This window comes from Melozone crissalis, unplaced genomic scaffold (genome assembly GCF_028551555.1).
Source record: "Melozone crissalis strain CALT ecotype California unplaced genomic scaffold, PUWL_Pcris_2 ptg000042l_1, whole genome shotgun sequence".
NCBI classification, from domain to species: domain Eukaryota; kingdom Metazoa; phylum Chordata; class Aves; order Passeriformes; family Passerellidae; genus Melozone; species Melozone crissalis.
Genome location: NW_026535820.1, coordinates 20,281,958 through 20,297,819, shown reverse-complemented (window position 1 = coordinate 20,297,819; position 15,862 = coordinate 20,281,958). Strand labels below are relative to the sequence as shown.

General features: G+C 40.0%; 1 protein-coding gene across 1 annotated transcript in view; it reads right to left on the bottom strand.

Annotated features, from left to right (window-relative positions):
* Nucleotides 1-12,110, bottom strand: part of LOC128942559 (uncharacterized) — a 74,696-nt gene extending 62,586 nt beyond the window's left edge. Inside the window, exon 1 of the mRNA XM_054285109.1 lies at nucleotides 12,016-12,110. The gene's annotated coding sequence lies outside the window, so the exon portion shown is untranslated. The remainder of the gene's footprint in view (nucleotides 1-12,015) is intronic.
* Nucleotides 12,111-15,862: the final 3,752 nt, after the last annotated feature.

Sequence of the window (15,862 nt, the reverse complement as noted above, 5' to 3'; positions counted from 1 at the left end):
TGAAGCTATAAGAGGTAGGCAGATATTTTTTATAAATCTGCTCTCCAAGACAACCAAAATGTTTGTTCAAATTTCACAGGAAAACTCGATCCCTTTCCACCTCCACAAAACCCACAACCATGAAAAAAGTCAAAACTAAATAGAAAAAGTGTAAAAAAATTGACACACAACCTACATGCTTTAATGTTGGGCAATCCAAGGCAGAGGTAGTAGTTTTCTCCTTATTAAAAAAACAAAAACAACCCCCACCCAAAAAACCCCTTATTTTTGCAGTGGGCTAAAGATGAAAAGCTTAAGAAACTCATATTGAATTCATATGAAGGCTATTATATTTTCTTTCCAGAATTCAGATGTTGGCGCTTTATTCCATAGAAAAGACTAGTTTTTAAAAGGATATTTGAATGTTTGTATATATTTCACATTTAATTTCACTCCTCAGATAGCTACATTACTTATATTCTACTATGCTTTAAGAATTTTTCTGACTGTATATCTAATCTGAAGACTTAAAGAAACTATTAAAGATTTTTAAGATGTGAGAGGCCAAGTGCTAATGAAAGTAGCAACCAATCTTATTTCTCTGGAGGCAAAGCACTGTGGGCATAAACTAGCTATAAAATCAGCTGTTACCCATGATATTTGGACTTGGACTCCAAAAGAAGATTTTTGTCCTCTGGAAGAGTGTTTAATCAGGGTTCTGAAGAATCCCTGATCAGCTCAATGATCCTTAATAAAGGCACAATCTAACATAGTACTGATTTCATCCTGAAACAGCACAAAACTTACTTTCAAACATCTCACTGACATCAGTTTTGACAAAAACAAGCTCTGCCCTTGTTTTCATGTCTTCAATGTCCAAGTGAGGAACTAGAAGAAAAGAACAATATTGAAGTCTCCCAGAGAAGCCCTTTCAACCATGTAACTGCTGTAAAACACTTGTTCATTTTTTAGGTACTTATAATGGCACAGCAACTCCTGAAACACCATAAACTCTCTGCCTTCCTCACAGTCATGGTACTTGACAAAGAAAGCCTTTTTTCTCCTCTCTCAGAAGCCATTATGTAAGTTAAGCCTCAAACCAGTGCAAGCCTTGGTAAGTACCTGTAAGAATAGTTCAGTCAGCTTCAGAGAAAGCAGCATCTAAATTCTCTGTAAACAAGTATTTAGATGCGTGTAGGTGAGTCAAAGTTTAATGCACCTACAGTGACAGGATTTATGCCACTGAAACATCATAAACCCCACTGAAATCTTTGTTTTACTAGCAGCTGTGGCATAACAGAAGTTAAAAAACCCCTCTCTTGCACTCAGCCTAAGCCACTCCATGAAAAATCTTTAAAACAGGTAAAAATTTGTAACAAGCTGCCCTGGTGGTGGACATTTGTTGTTGGCTTTGTTAGGCTTCCTCCCCTTAAGTAACACTTAAAATCATATTGTCTCTCTCCCATTTGTGCCTGCGCAGTAACCTTCAGTAGGGATTTCACAGACTGTCATCAAGTTAGCAAAGACTATGCAACAGCTCAGGTTGAATATAGAAGAATCACATAGAAAGCAGCCTCAGTGTCTTTTACAAGACTATTTTTATGGTTTTCAACAGGTAGCATCAAGGCAGTCGCATCAGTATTACACAGTTCCTTCCCTACACTATTATTTTGCTCTTCAGTCTGTAATGCTTCATATGTGCACATCTCCCCCAAAATTTTCATTAGATAATGCCACCCCCTAAAAAGAGCTAGAGATGCATCTGTTACCCAACCATCCCTACAGCTTTGCAAGTCCTTATAACTATTTTGTGGCTGTCAGTAAGTTGAGAATTAAGGGCTCAGGTTTTTAATGCCTTGACTTAGTACAACCTAAACTCAGAGGTTAATGAGGTGGCAACATCTTGGTCTTTAAAACACTTGGGCACCTGTGTATAATAAAAAGTGGCTGGAGATCCTGAGCAGAAGCATCCTAGAGAGCCCCAGGCTTCTGCCAAGTCCCCCTTCTATCTGTTATTCTGAGCCCTGCCAAGCCATTTAGGCCAGGTGACAACACCAAATACTTGTCCACCCACAGCAAGGTCCAGTGCAAGCCAGGCAGCCAAGAGCTGAAGACTGCAGTCCATACAAATAGGAAAGGTTCCTGCCCCTGTAGCACAGAAATATGCCCTTAGGAGGCCCGGAAAATGGCAGGAAGACCACCCACCTGCATCCAGAACATTTAAACCATGAAGAAAGCTCTTTCTTCAAATAAATAGTTTGTTCCATTTCCAGCCTTTTGACAGACAGAGCTCCTGTAGACCCTTGTATCTCAGCCAGCAGCTCTGAAACAACAAACGCACAAGCTCCAAAGGGAAGCTTCCCCCACCCTCACTCCCATGCCAAAGGCTGGAGACAGATAGTAGCTGTGCCTAACCCTTGATTAAAAGGGTGCAGGAATACCCAGAAGGAAAGCTGACCTGTCCCATGAAGATGCAGGCAGCATTTGCCCAAAGACCTGTCGTTGCTGCTTCAGAACTCAGCCTGATACTTCCCACCTCCTCAACCTCAGAAAAATCAAATGCCCAATGTGGATGAAAATAGAAAATTCAACTCTGCTGCTTTGAATATTAATTGTAGTGCAAAGCAATTCCATAGTAAAGGCTATGGAATGTCTCATTTCCAAAGCAATACGCCAGTATTAAATGTCCATACCACAGAGACACTCTGGACACCAGGCAACATTCACTTCTACCTGGAACCAGATTTTGTGCTCCATAGAAGTGCTGTAAAACTGCTGACTGGCTAACACTGCCTCGGTGTCTCTGAAGGATGATTTAGTCTGCTCACAGCCACTGTGATGCATGCAAAAAAGCCTCTCTTCACAGAAAATAAGCCATGACAGCAGCTTTCACACAGTTCTCCTTCATCAGATAGGTCAGAAACTCCTCAGCTGTGACAGTGGCATGCAAGTTTGCTCGTACTGGTCTGGGGAACCCAAAAACCTCTTTTTATAGGCCTTGCTTTCCACAAAAGTTTTTTTACTCAGTTGCAGGGGAGCAGAATGCAGATGCAGTTTAGTAGCTAGGAGCAGACTTGAATCTCAGGTCCTGAGAGAATATTTTAAATGCTGGAGATGAAGGCAAGATTTACCAGAACCTGGTCAAGCACAGACACACACCTACTAGACTAATTCACTTCTTGTGTTTTGCCTGAGATCTGAATGGCTTCCTGGGCTTTCTGTTCTCCCCCAGCTCCCCTTCCTGACAAAGCTAACAATTTACTGAAGTAATCTGATGTACACGAAGCAAAAGGCATTTGAAGCAAACAACCTTTCCTGCAGCACCCAGGTCTTTTCTCTTAGCAATACTGCCCTCTGGCAAGCCATGCCTAAAACATCCACCTCACATTATAATTACACAAGTTCCTTTCCTCAGTCTTGTGATATATTTATAAGGTCACCAGGCCTTATTTCTCTCTCTCCCATCCCCACAAAAATAATTGCATGCTTTGCAGACTGGACATCTCAGATACCAGTTTTTCCTGCTAAGATGCCTTTTCAGCATTCAGCTATCACAATATTAAAGGGGAGGAAGAAACAGGTGCCACAAATACCCTTAGAAACATCATTTCTATATGAAGTTCCATCCTTTAAATCATCACAGGATGCCACATTCTCTCTTCATTTTATTCCCTGTCAATCAAAATTAAATTAAGTCAGATCAAGGGAAAGCAAATAGAAATTATTGGGCCCAAGTTTCTCCATCTTACCAGTTTATTGGACCTTCATAAGTTGAAATTTTGTTGCAGTTGATGAGAAATGGTAGCAAGAAGGGAGAAAATAATTTCAAGTACAATTAGAGATTATCTGTAAAATATGGTTTCAGCTAGAGAACTTTTACTGAGATGTATTTGGCCCTGTCTCATTGCACCTTTTGCTAGAGCTTTAATACAGGGTTAGGAGGAAGGGTGAAGGTTGGAGGTGATACAGAGTCACAGTTAATTAACCCATAATAGGAAGTGAGTGGCAAAAAACATCAGTGTCCCATGGTCTGTACCTACAGGTTTCTTCTGTCTAGACCAAATCTTTTAGACCAAAGTAAATCCTTTAATTGCCTTATTTGTGTGTAACATTAGCTGTTAATCAAGAGGCACAGAAGATCCAGAGTTTCTTGACATATTCATTTATTAGCTCCATTTTCCCCAGTATAAAAGTGGTAAGATCAAGCAACTCACACCTCTCAAAACTGATACCATATTTGATGATGCCTATTGTTCTCTGATTACTCACCAAAGTAACCAATGAGCATTCCAAAAGCTGCTATTTAGCAGTAGGCCACTAATTCCTTACCAAGGCTAAATTAAAAAGATTTTTTCACCTACAGAGAGGAAGCCAACGAAAATGGGTGGAGGGTGAAAATAGGAGAAATGGGAGCTCTGAAATGAACAATATTTATGTTTGGTAGAAAGACATTAGAGGCAGAAATAGCACCCTTCATAGAAGCAACACATACTTGACAAATTTGCTTTTTCCTTAGTGGCTCATTCAGATTTTTGTCAGACCACACTGAATGAATTGTTCCCAGAGTCCAGATGAAAGATTAGACTTGACTTATACTTAATGATCCACCATTACCCGATCTGTACGTGGATGGAGTTTCAGCATTTAGCATGCAGGATGCATAGAATAGTGACTGTGGTGTCCCAGAGACCAGCACTGCCTGGTGGAGAGGGAAAGCTGTCACCACCATTCCTCTGAAGAGGAATGCAGTTATTAGCTTTCCAATGAAAGTGTGTAGCTTGCTTTATTAGCCATTGTTTAAAAGCACTATAATTAGAAAAAGTGTTAGATATGCAAGATAAACCATCCTCCTTCAAATACTACATGCTCCCCTGCGAGTTATAATCATTATACATGGTGTTAAAGAGGTTTTGTGGACGTTTCTTTACAGTGACTAGAACCATGCAATCATTGTGCCACTTTCACATTGCAGCAAAAAAACCAATACATCCATAAAATGTGTCCCAGCCATTGCTTTTCTTTATGAGGATCTCTGAGCAGCTATTAAACAGTAATTATCTTGGATGCTGTACTAATCTTTTAGGTGTAACAGAGGCAGATATTCTGTACATTGTCAGCTGGTTCAATTGTAATTCCTGCTGCCCCTCTTCCCCTCAGCCCCAAGCAAAGCAGAACTCAGTTAAGGTATATTTCATCTGGCCAAGTTAGTCTGCATTTCAAAGTGTATCTTTATACTCCCTAAAATGAAACAAGTATGTTACCCAAGATAAACTTAAAATTATTTGCATAAGATAATCAGCACACACTTGAGATTACTTTGATTTTTGGTAGGCATATCATTTATGCAAGCAAACATTCTTTAAAAAGGTAAGATTCATCACTTCTAATACATGAGGAACTAAAATACCGAGACTGAAGTTATAATTAAAAAGGATGATGTTACAAACAATTAGCTGCTCTAGCATACATGGCTGGGGTGTCCTGACTTCATTACTCCTTCCCAAAGGCAGCACCAGAGCCCCCATTAAATTGACAGGTGAGAGGGCCAAACTTGAGACTGATTTATAAAAAACCTGTTCTGGTAACCCCTCCCTCAGGCAGAATCTCCAGGTCAAGCCCTCCTCACCAGGACACCCTGAGCTGCCACCAGCTCAGCCAAACCTGGCACCCCCATCCCCCTTTGGCACCAGCACCTCTGAGGCACCCATGGACCAAGTGAACACCACACAGGAGGGACATCTCTTGCATGAGTGCTTCTGTCTTCATTGGAAAGCACTTTTTGAGTGCAAAGGTGGGGGTTAACACTACCAGAGTCACAAAGCCTACAGCTGTGGCTTTGTGACAGCATAGAACAGGTATTGCCCCTTACTCTATCACAATTTCTCATGGCACTTGACACAGATTCCATTATCTCAGCTATATTTCACAATCAGAATAGTTTAAGTGTCTACTTTCCAGCTATCAATTCAGGAGATAACCTTTAATCCAAAATACAGTGCATTACATCACCTCAGCTTCTGCTTATGATGGTCTCCTGCAGTATCCAGCCAGAGTGACTGTCTGCAGTCTAAAGGATTTACTCAGTAAATTAATGGCTCTTCTTAAGTATCTCATATCCACTTAGAAAAGCAAATATGGATTATTTGTTCCTTTAAAAAATTTATTCTGCAAGCACACAAGAAGTCTCCATCTTAAATGACTGAGTGTCCAACCTTGGAGAGAGAGAATACTGTATCTGAACAGCTAAGCCCTCACAAGTTTTAATTTATAGACATATTTCCAAACCCTGCCTGAGCATCCAAGCCACTCACTGTCAGAGCCTTAGTTCACATCTGCCTGAAGCCTTGCTAATCAGACAATTACACAAGCACTGTTCAGACAAAAAGAGTGAAAGGACTCAAAGACAGACATTCTTTAGTAGCAAAGGACACAGGCAGAAAACACTGCAGCCTGGGTACCTGTCAGCTGTGCAGAAAATGCTGCAAGAGAATATCTGACCAGCACAGAGCATCCAGTCCCCCTTCACCCACAGCAGCCTGGGCTGCAAGCAGGGCTAGAGGCAGGCTCAGAGAAAGGGCAGCATGTTCCTCTCCAGAGGAGCATACCTGAAGGACCAGAGAAAGGATCTCTCAAGACCATTAAAAAACAAAACACCTCCATTTTTTTCTTTTTACTTGCTCGGAGACTGGAGGTCATTTTAGAGAAGAAAAACTGCAAATATCCTTTTAAAAATGTCTGCCCGTTATATAAAGATGAAAGAATTATTTTTATCTTAGTTACTAGACCTAAAACTGCCCAAAGGAACTAGTCAGCCACTGGTTTTGACACAATACATATATTATACTATAATATAAATAGGTTTGTACCTATAGTATAAACAGAAACATATTAGCTGGAAATTTGTTTATTTCACTTGTGCAGAATTCACATTAATGTGAAAATTACACTTTTGGTATTTAAACAAGAGATTTAAGTTGATAGCTTACATAGTTAATTTGTAAAGAACTATCTTTCACTTCTTTATTCATGTGTTTCAAACTGTGCTTTCCACTTTTCTGTTCAAGAAACATTATGTACCTAACTGCAAACCTGAATATTTTTCAATAACAACCTGTATTACACACATCCCTCCTTAGGAAATTTTTAAGCCTGTTAAATAAAAAAGATCTTGTTTATTGGTGTATGCAAACAGAATGAAGCATTGAGACAAACTGGGATGATTTTTTTCTGCCATGTAAGCACACTTCTGCAGAGTCATGCTCCTCTTGCAGTTCACCCTGCACTGAGGAACTGCAGATCAAGTCAGACATGAAAAGGTAACGTGTTTTGGGTTTCTCTTTTCCCAGCCTCCCTACCTATATCCTCAAAGGAGAACTCAGGAAAATCAGTATATATGCAGGGTCCAAGAAACTGCTTCTATTTCAATAAGTAGCTAACATTATGCATGCCTTCTGTCAGATGAACACAGATCCCTCTTCCAAAAATGATATATAGAAGCATCTGAGCAGGGGGATGGAAACTGTGACGTAAGAGGCAGCCAGTGGAAAGACATATGGAGGCCGAGAAATCAGAAAGATATCAGCAGTTGGCAAATCTCCTCTTACATTTCACATTCATATGCTCACCACATTTAGACACAAAGACAGTATCTAATACTCCAGCACCAGAAGAGAGGCTGTTTCCAGCACTCTCCAAAGAAGCACATGCTATTATAGACATAGCCCTGTGCAGCACAATAATCCCACATTGCTCATCTGAATTTTGTATTCAAGCCAGACAGTGACACACTGGACTGTAGTGAAACCACACTACACATTACTATTACACCATCATGCAAGTATGAATTGTCAGCTCATATTTATACATTGCCTTTGTGTCCTGGGAAATGAGCAGAGCAACAAGTTTTAGTGATACTTGACTGTCATCAAGAAAGGTTCTTCTGAAATTGGAAAATAATTGTTGAGGACAAAGAAAACTTATCCCTGGAGCATCTTGCTGGATTCACTCTAGTCAAAGTTCTCAAAGTTTTTCCTGTTTTTTAGTCTGTCTTGGTTTAGGGTTTGTTTTAGGGGGTGGGAGAGGGTGGTTGTTCGGGGGTTAATTTCATTTTTTTGCTGGGGTTTGGTTTTTTTGGTTTGTTTGGGTTTTTTTGAGAGGGATTGAGGATTTTCTCTTTTTTGTTTGTTTAGGGTTTTTTTGGTAGGGTGGGAAAGGTGTGTGCAGGGTAATGTAACAGGACATTTTCACCTGAATTACTGCAATATGCCCAATGAAGAGAGTCAAGAACTACTGCTTCTATGCCACAAAACACATACTGTAACCTGCTTCTACCAAACCCTCCTTGTGCTGCTTATGCCTTTTTGCCCAGAGGGCAAAAAAAAAAGTCATTTCCTTCAATGGCAACAAAAGAGCTGAGAGCACATACTCCCAGTTATCACTGTGAATGCTGTACTTGGACTGGTAATCTTAAAAAAAAGAAAGGCAAAACATATTTCATCCTGGTTTCTCTTTTAGCATCAGTAGTCTTGGGATGGGTTAGAGTTTGCAGCAGGACAGGGCATCTGGTACTGCACAAAGTTCTATTAAACTTCACAATCTGCCCAGACTTACAAGTTATAGATCAAATATTATTTTGGACAGAGCTCGAGTCTGTACTTAATTATCCAGCTTAATGTGATCTGCTGCTGCTGAAGGTCAGTAAATGCAGAGCTTTTCTCCCTTCCATCCCTCAAGATTATTCTTTTTTTGAAGGAACATATTGGGACATCCCAGGTAACAAGTCCTTGACAATGAGTTCCCAAATGTGACAGCAAAAAGCCAAGCTCTCACTGCAGCCTATTAACCCTATTAAGTAAACTCATGGGCAATTACCAGCCATGAAGTGTTGAGCTGTTTGTTGGACACAGACAGAATTTCTTAAGCATCCATTAAGAAGCTATTAAGACACATGCAGGCACTTGAGTACAGCAGGAACAAATTAACTGCTTTGATATATTTTGTGATTGTTGTTGAGTCTTCAAAGAAAAGGCAATCTTGAAAGATAACTTTTCCATCTTAATTTGTTAGGATCCTCTTGGGGAGGAACAGCAGCTCTAGGTATGTATTATGCAAACATTATTTCCATGCTGTGGCTTGTGCAGCATGTCAGAATTATTGTAAGCAATTGCTACCCTCATATTCAAACAAAATTAACATGGCACAAACATCTTACAGCTATTGTAATTTTCTATGGCTGAAGTGCTCTTGTGCCATTTCAGGCAGGTCAGAGATGCTCAAAGAAGTGGCAGCTTTTTTGCAGGTCAGCTATCTGCACTTCAGATGTGATGCCAACACACAAGAGAATAGCAGGAGCAGAAGAGGAAATGCAGAGCACTTGCTAGATGAGATACTCCAGGGAAAAAATAAATGGGCATTTTCAAAATGTCAAGCTTGCTTCTGTAGCAGTTCCAACAAGGCCATAACTTAGAAGCATTCACAGGAAAAGAAAATATTACCTAATGCTAAAAAATAAGTAATTGTAATATATTTGTGGAATACACCTTCAGCATATATTTAGTCTCACACCTTCTTTAGAAACTGCTTTGAGTTTTGTTCGGTCACTGAAAAGAGAAACCATGCTTTACTTAATTAACTGCTCAAACGATCTATAAAGAAGGTATTTGCAGGAGTTAGTTTGTCTTTATTATGGATTTTTAGGAAGCAGTAATTCACTTTTCTATATCAAGAAGGAGGCAGAAGAGAGAGTACATAAAGCTATAAATACTATTAATTGCAGAGTAAGGCACAATATCTTTAAGAGTTATGGAAACTGTCCCATCTCCTTTATTCCTTTTGCATCTGACTATCAAGTTTAAGAGAAAGAGTAATTGAACCATTCCATCAAAACCCTGGTGTGGATTAAACCCTTGCCAAGAATGAGCTAGCATTGATTACTTATAAGAGCTAGCAGTTTGAGAGCTGGTTTAGAGGCACAGAATAAGCCCAGAACCTCAGAAGCTGGGCCTTGAATGAGCAGACAGCTGTGCCACCAGCATGAAGGAGACAAAAGCATCTGATCAGTAGCTTCAGAAGCAATTCAAATAGATCAAGAAGAGACATCAACTGTAGTTGATCTATTTAAATTCATGAGATCATATTTGGAAACATGGAAGAGAGCTGCAGGAATAATACATCTCTTTGAATTAAGTCTTGCAGAAAATTTATCTTTTGATAGTCGGTCTTAACATCTCAAGGCAGACTGACACCATTAGATGCAACATCAATAAAAAGAATAAAGAACACAAAAACTAATGATTAATAAAAGAGCTCTGAAAAAAACACTCTGGGTTGGAAGAGGGCTGTTTTTTTAGAATTAGACACTATGGCAACAAGAATCTTTAGTTACAGCTTGTATACATATATATACAGACACTGTATGTGTGTATATATACATACATTTTTGTAACCTAAACACACATCTTACTTATACAGGCTACTGATATGTGTCACCATAAGAGTATAAATCAGATCACTCCCTCCTTAACTGTGAATACCCTTTACACTGCAAACCCAGAAGTTCCTTTCAGCACTAAAAGGATCCCAAAAGCAAGGACAGATTATCTGACATAAAACAGCAAGGATTTATCCCTGTTAGCAGTCCACAGAGGATCCACAAATCCACTCTGCAGATCAGAGCAAGCACCTTAAGGAAGCAATTTTCCCCTCACAATATCGCCCTTTTGGCTTCCCAGATTAAGATATCTCCCAAAGCCATGCTTTTATTAAAGCAGTTAGAAAGCCTGAAGAAAGTCACAGCAGACTTGCTGCATAGCTAAGTGGAAGAGAGGCAAATTGGATTTAAGACAGTTGCTCCATAGGTGAAAAGGAGCACAAGCCACAGAGAGGCACTGGGGCAGCAAGACAGAGCAGTCAGCCAGCAGGGGACAAGGGCAAAGTGACCACCCCTTTTCACTGCATCTCACCCAAGCAGAGCTCCCCAGCCCCTCAGCAATGTTGTGTAGAGCCACCAAACATCCCTCCAGTAGGTGATGGAATGCTCTCAGCTCAGGCTACCATCCCTCAGGCACACTACTAAGCACTCCCAGGGCAAGGTAGACCTGCATTACCAGGGCTCATCTGAACTTCTTGGGCAAACAAAACAGAAGATTTACACTTCAAAGCTATTGACCCGGCATTGTTCCAATAAACACCAGGTTCCTATCCAAGCTGTTATCAAAATCACATGCCAGACCCAAAGGACAATGTTAAAGCTGAGAGAAACTTTACTGTCCTGTTTCTCTGCAGAGCATCTTGACAGCAAACACCAATGCATAAACAAAAATAATATACACAAGTTACAAAGAAGTGGGACACTTTTGTCAGTAACTATTCCCAATGGTGGCAGCTGATTAGGCCTATAGACACTTGGTAACTACCATGGATTTAGGTTATTATTCAAGCTGCTTGTCTTTGAAGGCCTATTAAGGGCAATACCAGAATCACTCAATTTGCTCTTCTTTAGTTTTCCAATCACTTTAGCATCACAAATAGACACAGCCAAAAAAAAAATCTGAGAACAGAGATTTAAAATAGGATCTGTATAAACAATTCATAACTCAAATTCATGGCAGACTGCTGCCTCCTGCTACATAAGCCAGCACTAATGGACAGCACTACAATAATTTTATACCTCAAGGAACTCATTTCAAAGGGAGATCCCCTTAGAAGTAAAAACAGGGTCATAAGGTACAGTACAGAACCATAATAAAAAGCCACAAAGCAAACATGCTGAGCAATTAGATTTTTCTGCCTATAATGGCTGCATTTTTGCCCTCACTAATATCAAAGTAGCTCAGACCACACCACCCCCTCTCCTCTCTCCCAACCCACAAAATCCTATTACCCTTAACTATTTTCAAGAACATCAGCAGAAGGTCTAACTTGCCATTTCTCTGCTCACAGCACATTTGCTTAACCAAATACACCTCTTCAAACTGCAACACTATAACCATGAAAACAGTTATGAAGTAAAATTTAACCATCCATTAATTTACCTACCTGCTCAAAACAATACCATCAGCTTACATGGAAGTCCCTCAAAGTGCTTTGGTCAGCAACAATTATGACACCAGACATAAATCTTTTAACTAAAACTTTCACTACCTATAGATAGAAGGGAGAGAGCACTGGGATGGGGTTTTATACCAAATCCAATTCACATGACTGAGGCTTTCTCATGAGTGTGACTCATCTGCACCTGTGATGAATAAAGTGCTTTAAGCTGAAGCTGAGATACTTGCTACAAGTTACTGCTTATCAGATAGAATTGGGAAGGCAGCAGAGCAAACATTGATACAGCAGAAATACCCAATATTTCCTCAATAGATTTACTGCTTTGACCTATTTTCTTACACAAAATACCTGATGTTCTTGGACACTTTCAGGTAATTGTTAGTGAATAAATGACTAGGGCTGGTTGTGACCTACTTGTAAAAAGCTTCTCCTTTACGGTGCTGTCTTCCATCTTTGTCATTGCTCTGCATGGGCTTTGAAATTGGCTCAGAATACACTCTTGGTGGCATTTAGAGATGTAGTTAAGTTAAGGTGTGTGTGCTAAAGCTTTGTAGGCAATGTGGCTACTTTAGTATGTTGCTTTTAAAGGAAAGGATCGAACTTACTTGAGCTGAGACATTTCCAGCATTTTTAAATTAATAAATTGACTACTATTCAATATGTGCCCCTAAGCAAGCAATATAATTAGATGAGCTGTGAGTGTTTCAATAAAAAATTCTTAAAAGAATAGTCTGACCTTTGGGAAGGCAAGAAAGCTGAAGCAGCTGTTACACAACTTGCTGGTACTACCAAACATACTTTCCTCAAATCATGCTTCAAAGGGAGAATGCAGATTACATTGCAGACTCTACTGAGTCCTGTTCTAAAATCTCGATTGATAACTCTCTCCTGAGTATGTTAGGGCCTCTGCATTTTTTTAATCATAAAATACTACATTGCATGTCATTGGATCACAATAACTGATGTCTTTACGCAGTGCTGACAAGTATTTTGTGAAAAAATATGTCATTCAAGGTTAGCTATGGGTCAACTGAAAGATGGAATGACCAGTAAAACAGGAAAATCCTGAAATCTTCTTACACAATATCCAGAAAATGAGGCTATTTTCTTTTCCTAAGGAAGTCCAGTTACTGACAGAATTTATCTGTATTTGTGGACCCAGGTGATTTATGGAGGTCAGAGCTGGGTTGTTTTCTTGTCGTCCTGATCCCTCCACTGGCTTTCCCTGTGGTTGTGGAGGAGCCTGCTGCATCCCACAGCACCCTACTCCTTGCCAGAGACCAGATAAAGACTGGATGACCCATGTAATATTCAGCCCAGGGACTGGTGGTATAAACCCTCCATGGTGAAGGAAATTTTATGGGAGTAGTTCCTCATGCAAGGGAACACTGGACCCTCATTGCTGGACCTGAGATGAAGCTCCTGCTGTTTGGAGTGTGGCTGGCATGACCTTATCCCTACCACTGTCCTAAGCCAGAGCATCCTCCCCTGGTTCCTCTTGGGGCAGAGTGGGGGACCTTCAGCACCCTGGGGCCATATATGAGGAGATGTAGCTGGAATGGTTCATTGTGCAAGTGAGAAGCATCACTTCTTGTGAGTGCTATCCAGGGTTATTCAGATAGGCATTTTCTTTAGTGTTATTGCTTTGTGAAGTTTGACTATTATTGTTTTTATTGACTTTGTAGACAAATGAGAATTTGGAGCAAACAAAAGTTCATATCTGCCTCTCATCACAGCCCTGCTAAATGGTCTCCTGTAGAAGCACACTAATGAAATTTGGTGCCTGCTGCATGAGTAGAAGGCACTCACTGTTTCAAGGGGCAAGAAAGGACAGCCTGGTGGGCAGTGAGAGGCAGTGATGTCCTGTGACAAATTTCTGTATCAGAAATAGCCAGCAATTTTCAAATGCTCCCAAGAAAGAAAAAACATATTCAAAAGGCTTGTATGAATTGTTATTTTTATTTTGTTCTTCTTTTTTTGTCCTATGACAACCAATTAGCAGGGCTGTGACGAGAGGCAGATATGAATTTTTGCTTGCTCTAAATACTCATTTGTCTACAAAGTCAATAAAAAAATAATAGTCAAACTTCATTTTGGACTAAACCTGCAATAAGATATTTTTATGGTTATCTAAATGGATTGCTTCAGATTTTAATCACTCATTGAAGACTCATCCTTTCTCTGTTGTGAATGCTGCCACTTGAACAGCTGAAGCTGACTCAATTACATTTTCAGAAAGGTAGTTTTAAAAAAAGGAACAGTATTGGAATAAAGTGCTTCTATTTCTCTGTGGTTTAGTTTAAATTAACTATGCAGGTGTCCTCCAGAAAACTATAATTATTAACTGTTTTGTTGTTCTGTCTTGAAAATATCAGAACAATCCTTGCCTGGAGAGACTGTTTTGATAGGAATCACTTCCTTTTGTGTGGAGATTGCATGACCTTTAAAGATTTTATACCTTTCTCTACCATTTACAGATGCTGTGGTGTACATTTAATCTCCGGGATGTTAACCTTACTAAATTTTGAAGTGTGAAAATCTTCTGTTTACACACTGGTTCCTCCTCAAAGGAAATCTCAAGGTTTTTACTCATCTGGTGCCTGAGCTGGCATTTTTCTGTCCAAATCAGCCTCTGATGGGTTCTGGCTAGGATGATATCAGTATTTTTCCTTAGGTGATTCCCAACTACTCATCTCAGTGCTAACAATGGCCTAATGGCACATGGGCAGTTTGCTGGAACTCACCAGTCACAGTACTGCATTGTACTGGGGATAGGCTGGATTGCTTCTCCACCAGCAGACACAGGGCAGGACATAGGCTTGGTGGCCTAAGCTCAGGGATTTCTGTGTGCAGAACATGTGTTTTTGGGCACAAACCTGGACTTTGGGCTGCACCAGGTGCACAGCATGAATCAGCCATTGCAGTGTGCCCTACGGAGCACGTTGCAGGGATGGGGATGTTGATGCTGAATCTCCCACGTATTTTCCCACCAAGCACTTGTGCAGGATGTGTAAAAGTGTAATCAAATTAGATGTCTCCTACCTATAGCTGGTCTTGATGTAAGCATCTCTGCAAGGAAGGACAGAATTTTTACGTATTTTTTAGCTTCTAGAAGTGGTAAAGGCCTACACAATGAAATACACAGGGGATGTATACAAAGCTAATGTAATTGCCAAGAAACAGTTAGGAAAAAAATTCCTAGCCCTCATTCCTTCACTCAAAAGCATATTCATTTCTTAATTACACTTTTGTGGGATTATCCTTTAAGAAGCAGCTGGATTGAAACTGCCAGCCAGTAATACCTGGTATCTTTTCCTTTCTACTCTGAGTCCGTGCTCACAGTACTCTTAACAGCATATTTTCTTGGAGCATATTTCTTTGCTTTTGCTAACTGGAGGGAAACCTTCATATATATATATATATATATATATGAAGCATAGAAGATCCTTGAAGTCTGCCATCTGTGTACAAAGAGCCAAAAATCACATAGGAGATCTAATAGTTAATTTTTCTTTAATGGTCTGTCTCTAGGAATATCATTCTCCGATTTTCTCCAGCTCCTAAAGAATAATTTGGCTGCCTGTGCAAGCTCAATTTGAGTGTGATTCCACAGCTGCAGAAACCCATTGATGTGTGGTAGTGAGCAAATCACTGCATTTTTTTCAGGGCTCAGCTGTTTAAAATATACTGAATGCAAAATCACTGGTAAGTTACAATGTGTTTTAATTACTCTAATTAAAGCTTCTGTAGTATGGCACAGTCCATGATATTTCATTGCAAATTATAGCTCATGTACCTACCATGGCAAGCAGGCGTTTTCCCGCATCTCTTT